The sequence below is a fragment of the Neofelis nebulosa genome, chromosome 9 (genome assembly GCF_028018385.1).
Source record: "Neofelis nebulosa isolate mNeoNeb1 chromosome 9, mNeoNeb1.pri, whole genome shotgun sequence".
In the NCBI taxonomy this organism is placed as follows: domain Eukaryota; kingdom Metazoa; phylum Chordata; class Mammalia; order Carnivora; family Felidae; genus Neofelis; species Neofelis nebulosa.
Window position 1 is genome coordinate 79281053 of NC_080790.1, and position 12684 is coordinate 79293736.

Below are 12684 nucleotides of genomic sequence, written 5' to 3' on the forward strand. Positions count from 1 at the left end.
TCAGCACAGAGCCCCAGGCAGGGCTTTAACTCACGAGCCATGAGATCATGACCTGAGCCAAAGTCTGACGCTTAACCAACAAAGCCACCCAGGTTCCCCTTCATGAGTAGATAATTTAATAGATATGTTCAGGAAATATCATAAGTTACAAATCCTCAAAGAAGCCTCTCCTTTTCAGGCTGCTGTGGGATCTGCTCCTGCAGTTTCTTCCCATAAGGGTGTCAGCCATGGGGACCTGGAACCCAAGAGGCTTCCAGACCTTGTCCCAGACAGGAAAGCTGGATTCCTCCTGGGACCTGCTCCTGCAATTCAGGAACAGAGAGTGAAGGGGAGGTGCATTTAGGTTTTCATCCTTGATGGAGAGGTGTGTCCTTAGATATATGCTTTCTGTGGGGAAAGTGAGTCCGGAGAAATGTGGAGGCTTTGTTGTTATTTTCTGCAAAAAGAGTTTAAATTCTTTTGGCTGGATTGGCGAGTTTTAATTTTTAGTTCAGGGAAGCTGGTGGTGTCTGCTGTGGTAGAAGGAAATAAATCTCTGCAAGGAGATATCCCTAAGAGAGATTCGTTTCTAAAACCCTAAGATTGCAAACAAGTTTAAGGGGATATATATTCCCACCTTTAAACTTCAGACTCCCAGATCTCCGCTGTGTCCTCATCCAGTGTGGATTACATTACTGGTAAAACATCTCAGGAAAGAGTCCAAGGTGGCGGGAGGCTCGCGGTTAGAAGAGTCCAGAGTTGACAGGCAGACTTTCCTGTTTTCTTGCTCCTGGCTCGCCCACTCTTCCCTTGGAGGGTATGCTGATACGAATGAGCGGCTTCTGCCTCTTCCGGGACCGCCTTTGAGACTCCAGAGCCTCACCTGACTTTCTCAGTGAGAGACAGGGAGGCAACAGACTCCTTCCGCCGTTCGCAGAGGAGGGTCCTGGGGCCGAAGCGTGGGGGAGGGAGCGAGGCCAGAGCTGTTACCCAGAACCCAGAGGGAGCGAGCAGCAGAGACTCTCTGCCAGACAGAGGCGCATCGCGGAGAACTCAAACTTTGTCGGGTAAGGATTTTAGGGTCTCTTGAGCTGGGAGTTTTTAGGGCGCTGGGAGGTCTGCTGGGTCGCTGATTCCATCCAGCCCGGAGATGGATTAAAGAAGTCCGCGCAGGGCAGAGGGGTGGCTGAGCCCAAGTGCAGGCGCGGCGCTGTCCGCAGCCCCCGGTGCTGAAACGGGCCGCTTCTGGGCGCGCGAGAAAGGGGCCTGCCCCGGCATCTGTTCCCAACCCCGGCACGCACACACTCCTCCAGCCGAGATCACAGGACAAAGCTCTCCGCTGTGCCCAAGTCCATCACACTCCTTACACTCACATCCGGCGGCCGCGCTGGGCCGATTCGGGCTGAGCCGTCGGGGCAGGAGGCAGAAGGAGCTGGACTGTCTCCCGCTAGAGACAGGAAGGGAGTCTGGCCACGATACTACCCTGGAGACACCTCCCTAAGACACCCTGTAACCCAGATGCCTGGCCACGCGCCTTCATGGCAGCCTGTCCTGGAAGAGGCTCTCTGGCCGCCTCGTTTCTGCGGCTTCAGATCTGGGACTAGAGCAGAGTCTCTCCGAGTCTGCGCCAGGCGTGGGGCAGTTATGTCCATGGGCTTGGAAAGAGCAGGAGCTAGGGAGGTCAGCAGACTGGGGTTGAGGGACTGCCTCCGCTAGACCCAACTCAGCGTTGGGGATCCAAAGAGACATGTGGCTGAGGAGGAGGCAAAGAGTTCATATTATTTAGTGAAGTGAGCAGTCACTGTTTCTATTCTATTCTTTCTTCCTTTTTTTTTTTTTTTAATGATGGACTCGTAATCTACAATCTTGGCCAGTCGGTGCTTGGGGGCTTAGTGTTTAGGTATGGAGGAGAAGGGGCAGCAGGCTCTCTGATCCCTTGCAATCCCCTAACCGGATAATCATATGGGCTCTCTGTCCTCGTCCTCAGGCTTTTCTCCTCAGCTCAGCTTCCACCCCCACCTCCAACACCAGAGGGGGCTAAGCCAGCTGGTCCTTGCTCTGGCCATCCCAGCAATCTCTGGCAAGGGCTGGACTAGGTAACTAGGGGGATGGAGGGGTGTTTCATTTTTCTCCCCTTGTAATTCCTCAATTCATAACTGCCCTACTTTATGCTGTTGTCGAGATTTTAAACTTTGTCATTCTAAAGTGGCTATCTCCAGCTAGACATGAAATGTGGAGGAGGATGAAAGGAGGGAAGAACAGAAAGGATCCGAAATCCCCCCCTGGGCCACTGGCCATGGGTCCAGCGCCTCCAATATGCAGTTTACTTGCTCAGGACTCCCAATGGGAGTGCTGCCACCTTTCTCCTGGAAAGGAGAGACTTTATGGTGGATGCTCCTCACCAAATCTTTCAGACGGGAAAACTGGGGTCAGTCCTTGGCACCCCAGACTAGTGGGCAGTTGCCCCTCCACCTGGGTTCAATCTCCCTCCTAGAGTGGGCTGTACAGACCCCTAACTTTATGGACAGTCTGCCAGCAACTACCCACCCCCCCACCCCCGCCTTCCCTCGGCATACGCGCGCATGCGTACACACACACACACACACACACACACACGCACACACACACACACACTTTCATTCATAAAACCCAGTAACAACATCGTTGTCTGGGCACGGAGTCACATACTCCCTCTGAGAAATCATTGGAGGGGGCAGTGAAGAGTTGGTCCTGTGAGAAAGGAGGTGACTACTATTGCCATTGCTCTCTGTACCAGGTCTTGTATGACAAAGTCATGGATTCTTGAAAATTCTGCCAGGCCAGGGAACCCCATTGGGATTTTGCTGAGCTGGTGGGAGCTCCTTTGGCAGGAATGGGGCCCTTTCTTCACATGAACGCCCAAGCACATGCACTTTTCCTCCTCAGCCTCTGTTCAGCTGTAAATGGGGTCCTTGCTGGGTGCAGGATGCCAGGATAGAGTGAATGGCTGCTCTGTGGGTAACTGACTGGTCAGAGCAAGATCTCAGTCACTTTAGGTGGGACTTTGGCCAGGACTGCATGTGCCCCATGCCTTTGATATGCCCTTTTTTTGCCTTTTCTGTCCTCATTCGCTATCTGCCAGCAGTTGCTCTGCCTGGTTAATAATGGTTGCCATGGTGACCAATCTCCCGTCGCCATGGTACCCAGGAGGTAAACAGTTGGAAGCTGTAGAGGCTCTTCCTTAACTCCCCCAAACTGTGCAGGAGCTGTGGGTTTCCTGGAGGAGTGGGGAGAAGGATGGCAATGACCAGGGTGAAGACCCCCCCACATACACACACACACAAACACATACTCATGCCCTGCCTAGAGGCCTCTTCACCTGAAATCTTCTCTAATCCCTGCCAACCACTGTGCCCTCCAGGTTCAGAGGGGTCAAGCTTTTATTCTCCATGCCCAACTGCATACACTGAGACCAAGGGGTAAATGGTTTTCCCTCTGACCTAATTACTATCAGGTGCACACTAACTACTCCTGAGTACAAATCACAAGGCTAAGTCCAGTGGGAGATAGAATTACTTAAACACAGTCCATGCTCTCTGGACACCACAGTGTAGTGTGGGAGACAAGCCCTTACATTTTCTGTTAGCTGGGCTCTGCTCTGGGCTGAAATAGAGGTAATAATAATGCCCGGAAAGTAGAGAGAGGTGCGAGTGACTGACTCCCAGGGGAGGACATACAGGAGTTGAAACTTAAAGGATGATAGGAATTTCAACTGGCAAGAAAGAGGGAAAACCTCTCTCTAAGCAGAGGGATGAGTAGGACCAAAGGTGTGTGGAGTCATCAGGAGAGGGTAGGTCCTACCCTGGTAACATACAGAACCTCTCAGGGTAGCCCATTCATCGCTTATGCAATTTCTGAGGTTAGGAGGAACTGAGGGACTCTGCATCATGGGACAAGTCCACTGGCCAGAGCCTGTTATTCAGTCCTCACCTGGCCTGGAAGGGACATCGAGAAATACAGGAAGCCAAAGGTGAGATTGGGTGAGCCTGACAATAGGAGGGACAAGAAAATTCATGACACGCTTCAGGAAAGCATGAGTAATTTGGTTTGAATGGAGCTACCCCTTTAGGCCGATAAGATCCAGGTTATGAAAACTCGTGAATGTTAGGTTAAGACTGCATGCTGGAGAAAACAGGCAATCTCTGAAAGTTTGAGTTATGTGATTCAAACTACCTTTTATAAAACCCTGGTATTAGTGCAGAAGATTCATTCATTCAGTCAGTCATTCCATACCCACTGAGAACCTCCTAAGTGCCAAGCCTTGGATGGATTACAGACGTGAGACAATTATTTCAACAATCCTGGGGAGGGAGGCCAGGGTCTGGACAGAGTGGGGGAAGAAGAGGCCAGGATGCCCACCCTCGCTTCATTTCTGGATTAGTGAATGACTGAGTGGAAGGGGACACAGGGGACAGATAGTAGGTGATGTAAGTGACAGGACTTGGGGATTTGTGATCTGGGGAAGTGAAGAAGAAGGAGGAGTGGAGGCTCTTGCTGGGTCATCGGTTGGCTTGGGTGTCATTCGTGGTGTTGGCAAGACAAGGCTCAGGGGAGAGAGGGAAATTTTGAGGTAGTTGGGCTAGTGCCATTCAGTATAGTTTTGTACCAATGACACTCTTCCATGGCTATGCCGCACCCTCACACACTGCACCCTGGACTTCATCTAGTCCCCACAGTACTTTATTTGCCCTCTTTTGCAGATTTCACACATTCCCTCTCTCTTGCATTATAACAATGCTCTGTAGGGGTTAAATTCAAACAGGCTTTTGTTTGAGTGTTCTGCCACTAGATGACTTTGAACAAGTTATTCAACCATTCGGAGTCTCAGTTTCTTCATATGTAAATTGCAAGTAATGGTTATAATACCTGCTTCAGTGGGTTGTTGGGAGGAGTAAGTGAAGGTAATTGGAGTGAATTCCTGGGCACAGCACCTGTACAATGATTGATCAAAGTTAGATATGAACATCTTATTTTTCATAATGACAGCATATTACTTTTATAATCACATCACAAAAATTAATTAAAAAAAACAACAGTTTACCTCTGTGCCCACAGCTAGGCTCGGTGAAACAGGTCCTTGGGGAGGGAAGGGAGGTTCCTTGCCTGGCCTTGTTTGCCCTGGCTGTGTGTGTGTGTGTGTGTGTGTGTGTGTGTGTGTGTGTGTTGGGGGTGGGGGGAGACGGAATTCTGAGGAGAGCATTTATAGGGCTGGCTACAGACATATGGGTTCTCCAGCTCTAGCAACATCTGGAAAGCAGTTATATTCTCTTGGAATCTCAATCTGAGCAGCTGAATCTTATTGCAAATCACTTAGAAACTGAATACACTTAAAGTGGAGGAGGAAACCAGAGTCCCCATTAATTCCAAGTCATCTCTGCAGAAGACCAAGACACTTTCTAGGCATGAGACAGGCCTCTCTCTGTCTGGTGGTTGAGTAACATAATTTATAACCTTGTTACAAATTCAGATCCTTTCATCCCAAATCTCTTCCTGTTCTTGGGAACAATGTTAATTTTTTCTCAGACAGGAATTGAAAATCTGCACCTGGCGTATGCAAACTTGCCTTTGTTTGCGTTATAAAAATTCATAGAGTTCAGAAGAGAGAGAAATCCACCTCACGGCCACTCAAAGGTTTCCTTGGAAAGCCAGACACAACAACCTTAACTCAAACTCTCTCTTCATATCTTGGTGTGGGGACATTCATGGGTTTGCCTATCCTCCACTCTGCAGAAAGGGGAGAACATGAATTCTGAACTCCATTTCCCCTCATCACCTCAAAGCTCAATTTGAGCTTCTGGATATACCCTCAAGGTCTAAGACCTGAGCTGCCCTTTTGGATCTTTATCGGGAAGATGGAGGCAGCTTTGATACCTACCAGTCCCAGAAATTGGGCTTGTTTCTTGAGAGGCAGGAGATTGACTTTGCAGGCTCTAGGACTCAATTGCCTGCTATAGTCCTAACTGTGTGAAACGTGCACCTTGGCTTACTCAACTGTACGATAGGGATAATAACTTACCTCGTAGGGTGATTGTGGGGATTAAATGAGTTTGTCCATGTGAAGCATGTGAAACTGTGGATCAGTGCTTGGCATAGTGTGAGCCCTCAACAATGTGACCAATATCATTATTATTAATGTGATATTTTGACATTTCTCCCCTTTATTACACTTATATTTTGCGAGTTTCTTATAGCAGATATTGTTAGTTTTACATTTTAAAAGCAGCTTTGCTATTATATTTAACATTACTTTTTTAGAATTAGTTCATAGGCCATAAAAGTCATCCATTTAAAGTATACATTTCAGTGCTTTTTAGTAATCTTCACAGTGGTGCAGTCATCGCCACAATATAATTTTAAAACTTTTCAACACCTCCAAAAGAAACCCTGTAGCTATTAGCAGTCACTCTTTTTTCTGGCCACCCCCTATCCCAACCCTTTCCCCAAGCAACCACTAATCACTAATCTACTTTCTATCCCAGTGAATTTGCCAATTCCACATTTCACATAAATGGAATTATACAACATGTGGCTTTTTGTGTCTCGCTTCTTCCACTTAACATAATGCTTTCAAGGTTCATCCATGTTGTAGCATGTATCAGTATTTTGTTCATTTTCATTGCCAAATAACAGTTCACTATGTATATATACCACATTTTGTTTATCCAGTTAGCTGATGGACATTTAGGTTGTTTCCACTTTGGGGCTATTATGAATAATGCTGCTATGAATATTCATGCATAAGTTGTTGTGTGGATATATGTTTTCCTTTCTCTTAGGTATATCCTTAAGAGTAGAATTATTGGGTCATATGGCAACTATGTTCAGCATTTTGAGGAATTGCCCCACTGTTTTCCAAAGTGACTGTACACTTACATTCTTACCAGTAGTGTATGAGGATTCCAGTTTCTCCATATCTTTACTAACCCTTGTTATTGTCTGTATTTCTATTATAGCCATTGTAGTTGGTATGCAGAGGTATCTCATCATAGTTTTGATTTGCATTTCCCCATGATTAAATATGCTTATAATCATGTGCTTGTTCACCATCTATCTTCTTCAGAGACATGCCTATTCAAATCCTCTTCCCAATATTTAATTAGCTTGTCTTTTTATTATTGAGTTGTAACTGTTCTTTATATATTCTTTATATATATATGCCTTACCAATACATGATTTTAAAATATTTTCTCCCATTCTATGGGTTGTCTTTTTACTTTCTTGATGGTGTCATTTGATGCAGAGGTTTTTTATTCTGATGGAGTATAATGTATTGTTTTTCTCTTTTCATTTATGCTTTTGGTGTCATATCTATGAAACCATTGCCTAACCCAAGGCCATGAAGATTGTGTTTTATTCTAGGAATTCTATAGTTTTGGCCCTTACATGTAAGCCTATGATCCATTTTGAGTTCATTTTTGTGTATGGTGTATATTCTTTTGCATATGGATATTCAGTTTTTCCAGCATTTGTTAAGAAGACTATTCTTTTTTCCATTGATTTCCAATTGATTGTAAATGTGGGATTTATTTCTGGACTCTGAATTCTATTCCATTAATCTATATACCTATCCTTATTCCAGAACCACACTATCTTGATTTTTATAGCTTTGTAATAGGTTTTGAAATCTGAAAGTGTGAGTTCTCCAACTTTGTTCTTCTTTTTCAAGATTTCAAGATTGTTTGGCTATTTGTGTCCCTTGAATTTCCATGTAAATTTAGGATCAGCTTGTCAATTTCTGCAAAAACTCCAGCAGGGATTTTGATAAGGATTGCACTGAATCTGTGGATAATTTGGAGAGTCAACACCATATTAATAATATTAATCCTTCCAATCTATGAGCAGAAAATATCTTTCCAATTGTTTATATCTTCAATTTCTTTCAACAATGTTTCATAGTTTTCAGTGTACAAATCTTTAATTTCCTAGGTTAAATTTCCTAGGTGTTTTGTTCTTTTATGCTGCTATTATAAATGGGATTGTTGGGGCACCTGAGTTGATTGAACATCCGACTATGGGTCAGGACATGATCTCACTGTTCGTGAGTTTGAGCCCTGAGTTGGGCTTTGCACTGACAGTACAGAGCCTGGTTGGGATTCTCTTTCTTCTCTCTTTCTGCCCCTCCCCACTTGCATGCTCTATCTCAAAATAAATAAACTTAAAAAATGGGATTGTTGTCTTAACTTCATTGTATTATTATTCAATGCTAATGTATAGAAATACATTTGATTTCTGTATGCTGACTTGTATACTGCCACACTACTAATCTTATTTATTAATTCTAATAGTTTTTTGGTGGATTACTTAAGATTTCTGATATACCAGATCATGTCATCTGCAAATAGAGATAATTTTACTTTTTCTTTTCCAATCTGGATGCTTTTATTTGTTTTGTTTTGTTTTGTTTTTTCCTGTCTAATTGCCCTGGTTAGCAGTACAATGTTGCATGGAGGTGATAAGAGTGAATATCTTTGTCCTAGTCCTGATTTTAGAGGAAAGCATTCAGTCTTGCACCTTTAACTGTGACATTAGCTGTGGTTTTGTCAAGATGCCCTTTATCAGTTTAAGGAAATTTTCTTTTGTTCTTACTTCGTTGATTGTTTTTATCATGAAAGCATGTTGGATTCTGTCATATGATTTTCTTATGTCTATTGCACTCATCATGTAGTTTTTGCCATTTAATTAATATGGTGTATTACATTGGTTGATTTTGGGTGTTAGATCAACTTTGCATTCTTGGGACACATATCACTTAATCATGATATGTGACTAGATTTTTGTTCGCTAGTATTTTGTTGAGGATCTTTACATCATAATGTAATTTTCAAAGTGCCCTCTCATATAAGTTCTGATATTCAAGTTATGTTGTACCGCGTCCAGAGAATTTTGACATTATAGAGTTTTGTCATTTCTGCTTTTGGAGCTCTAGAATGTTTTTATTTCTTCCAATAGGATCACATTCATGCACAAACAATGAGAGGACCTTTAGACACAATATTTGCATTCTACAGTTCTGTTCCATCATGAAACTTTTGAAATGGAAGGACCTTTCATGATCAACCGGGCCTTGGTTTTCAGCTCTGTTCCACAGAGTTCCCTAAGGTTTTCTGTGCACACTTTAAATTTCTTTATGTATATTTAAATAATTAAAGAACCCAAATAAAGATAACATTGACATGTGCCCCCTACCAAATTTTTAAAAATTTTTTTTCATGTTTTTACTTATTTTTGAAGGAGAGAGAAACAGAGCATGAGCGGGGGAAGGAGGAGGGGCAGAGAGGGTGGAAGGCACAGAATTCAAAGCAGGCTCCAGGCTCCGGGCTGTCAACACAGAGTCTGACACGGGGCTCGAACTCACCAACTGCAAGATCATGACCTGAGCCCAAGTCAGATGCTTAACCAACTGAGCCACCCAGGTGCCCCATCCCTACTAAATTTTAATATACTGGAAATCATGGTCAAAATTAACTTGTGTCCCACTGATTGTCTTTTTTTTTTTTTAGAGAGAGAGAGAGAGAGAGAGAAAGAGAGAGAGAGGATGAATCACAAGCAGGCTCCATGCCCAGCACAGAGCCTGATGTGAGGCTCAATCCCACAACACTGAGATCATGACCTGAGCCAAAATCAAGAGTCAGAGGCTCAAATGATTGAGCCACCCAGGGAACCCATGTCTTTATTTTTTAATTGAAGTGTAGTTGATCCACAATGTTACATTAGCTTCAGGTGTACAGCATAACAATTTGACAACTCTATACATTATGTGATGCCCACCACAAGTGTAACATCATCTGTCACCATACTACACTAGTATAGTATTATTGACTATAGTCCCTATGCTTTACCTTTTATCCCCATGACTTATTCATTCCATAACTGGAAGACTATATCTTCTACTCCCCTTCACCCATTTTGCCACCCCCCCACCAACCATCAGTTTTTCTCTGTATTTATGGGTCTCTTTCTATTTTTTTGTTTGTTTTTTGATTCCACATGTAAGTGAAATCATATGATATTTGTCTTTCTCTTTCTTTTTTTTTCAATTTTTTAAATATGAAATTTATTGTCAAATTGGTTTCCGTATAACACCCAGTGCTCATCCCAACAGGTGCCCTCCTCAATGCCTATCACCCACTTTCCCCTCCCTCCCACCCCCCATCAACCCTCGGTTTATTCTCAGTCTGTAAGAGTCTATTATGGTTTGCCTCCCTCTCTCTAACTTTTTTTTCCCTTCCCCTCCCCCATGGTCTTCTGTCAAGTTTCTCAGGATCCACATAAGAGTGAAAACATATGGTATCTGTCTTTCTCTGTATGACTTATTTCACTTAGCATAACACTCTCCAGTTCCATCCATGTTGCTACAAAAGGCCAGATTTCATTCTTTCTCATTGCTGAGTAGTATTCCATTGTGTATATAAACTACAACCTCTTTATCCACTCATCAGCTGATGGACATTTAGGCTCTTTCCATAATTTGGCTATTGTCGAAAGTGTGGCTATGAACATTGGGGTACAAGTGCCCCTATGCATCAGCACTCCTGTATCCCTTGGGTAAATTCCTAGCAAACTTGCATGTCATCCTTGCACAGGGGCCATGCTAATCTTCTCTGTATCATGCCAATTTTGGTATATGTGCTGCCAAAGTGAGCACTATCTTTCTTATTTCATTTAATATAATACCCTTGATGTCCATCCATGTTGTCACAAATGGCAAGATCTCATTTTTTAAGACTGAATAATATTCTGCATCTTCTTTGCCCATTCATCTATTGATGGACACATAGGTTGCTTCCTTATCCCGGCCATCGTATATAATCCAGTGAACATAGGGGTGCATAGATCTTTTTGAATTAGTATTTTCACTTTTGGAAAGGAAGTAAACACTCACTAATTATCTTTATAAATGTTTTCAAGTACATTTATTTTTAAAATTTTTTAACATTTATTTATTTTTGAGAGACAGAGAATGAATGGGGGAGGAGCAGAGAGAGGGAGACACAGAATCTGAAGCAGGCTCTAGGCTCTGAGATGTCAGCACAGAGCCCGACATGGGGCTCAAACCCACGAACTGTGAGATCATCACCTGAGCTGAAATCGGCAGCTTAACCAACTGACCCAGGCGCCCCTCAAATACATTTAAATAAAATATATACGTAAATGCTTTATTCATTGGGTTTCTGTGGAAAATTTCATTTGCAATAAGTCCATGTTCATCAATGTATAAAGAAACTAAAATGCTGGTCACTTGCCCAAATTGTAGGCTGAGCTAAGAAGAGATCCAGCTTTTCTTTCTCTCAGTACAGTGCCCTTGACCACCTATATTGTCTTTCCAATGCCACTTGTCTCAAACAAAAGGCACTTTACTAGTGCTTTCCCCCTACGTAAGCCTAGGGCTGCTTAAAAATACACAACCCTCATCATTGCCTATAGTAATGTCTGTTCTGTCCTTTGTGTTTGTTCTGTGGACTGGTTCACAGGTCTCAGAGTGATTAAGTGGCTTAGCATTGGATATTTTCCTTTCATCCTGCAGTTTCCAGATGGGATAGGGGAAGAAGGGAGAGGCAATCCAACTTTGGACGAAGTTCCAAGACTTGTAGATCCTGTGGGAGTTATTGACTTATCTTTGGCTTTTAATTTGACAAAGTGAGCCTGTCCAACTTCACATTACTGAGAATTTGCTGAATGCTTTTGCCCAAGTGATGCTGAGAAAGTTGAGTTGTGGAGAACTGAAATGAATGAAACCCAGAGAGATATTACTTCTGAGAAGATTGAAGACCTTAGGTGGTAAAAGTGATCTGTCTCAGCTGGAGAAAATACAGGCTTGTGCCCAGTGTGCCTGTCCATCAGACTGTGGGGCTGTCCTCTGGTTGGGGTTGTCTTTTTGGCATGGCTTTGTTCTAGACTCGGTTTCTCACTAATGGAACCTTCCAGCCCCTGGCTGCATAGATGTCATAACCAAAGACAGTGATAACTCAGATAACCTCCAGTGAGTCAGAGGAGTATGCATCTTGGGCTCTTGGCACCTCTCTATTGTCTCAGCTGCATTTAAGTCTTGGGAAATGATAAGGTTTCAAATGACACAAATTGAACCAGGACTGGTATTCATGTTTAAGCCATAATAGAAAAGGACACAACATGGACAATTTTTTTTTTTTTAGTATAGTTAGTCATCGTAAGTGGGGACCAAGATTTTTTTCCAGAAGCACATTTTAGTTTAGAAGAAAGGGCTTTACATGTTTTGACCTCCTTTGTTGCTTACTTGCTTTCTCCCTTATAAAGTCCCATCCATTTCTAAACAAGACAGAAATGTTCAGTGTGACTCATTCACAGAGCATTGTGAGAATCAAGTGAGTTAATACACATTTAAAGTTATTAGAACAGTACCATGCAGAGTGTAAATGCTCAGCAAATATACTGCCATTATTAGTGTCCTCATTGCAAGTACTCACCTGTTACTCCATTTATGCCACCCAATTTGATTACCCACTATGTGTATATATGCTGGTGTTTAGGAGAATAAAATATTTTTTAAGTAAAAGAAAATAGTTCTAGCCCTTAAATCTTTTGGAGTTAATAAAGGAATGAGAAAAGTATGAGAACAACTGGAGTACAGGTGAGGTATGTTAGATTCCTGACCTACCTAGGTGTCCAGGCCAAGAGCAAAGGAGGTTA

General features: G+C 43.1%; 1 protein-coding gene and 1 non-coding gene across 5 annotated transcripts in view; one reads left to right on the forward strand and one right to left on the reverse strand.

Annotated features, from left to right (window-relative positions):
* CNGA3 (cyclic nucleotide gated channel subunit alpha 3) overlaps positions 1 to 12684 on the forward strand; it is a 74313-nt gene that overhangs the window by 24794 nt on the left and 36835 nt on the right. For 2 of the 4 annotated variants that reach the window (XM_058684346.1, XM_058684349.1), the window contains exon 1: positions 708 to 1046. The exons of the other annotated variants lie outside the window; for them this stretch is intronic. The gene's annotated coding sequence lies outside the window, so the exon portion shown is untranslated. Of the gene's footprint in view, positions 1 to 707; positions 1047 to 12684 lie in introns of those variants that run through there. 4 annotated transcript variants of the gene reach the window in all.
* On the reverse strand, positions 10555 to 10663 carry LOC131486391 (U6 spliceosomal RNA). The gene has a single exon (XR_009249305.1). It is a non-coding gene; the product is annotated as a U6 spliceosomal RNA (small nuclear RNA).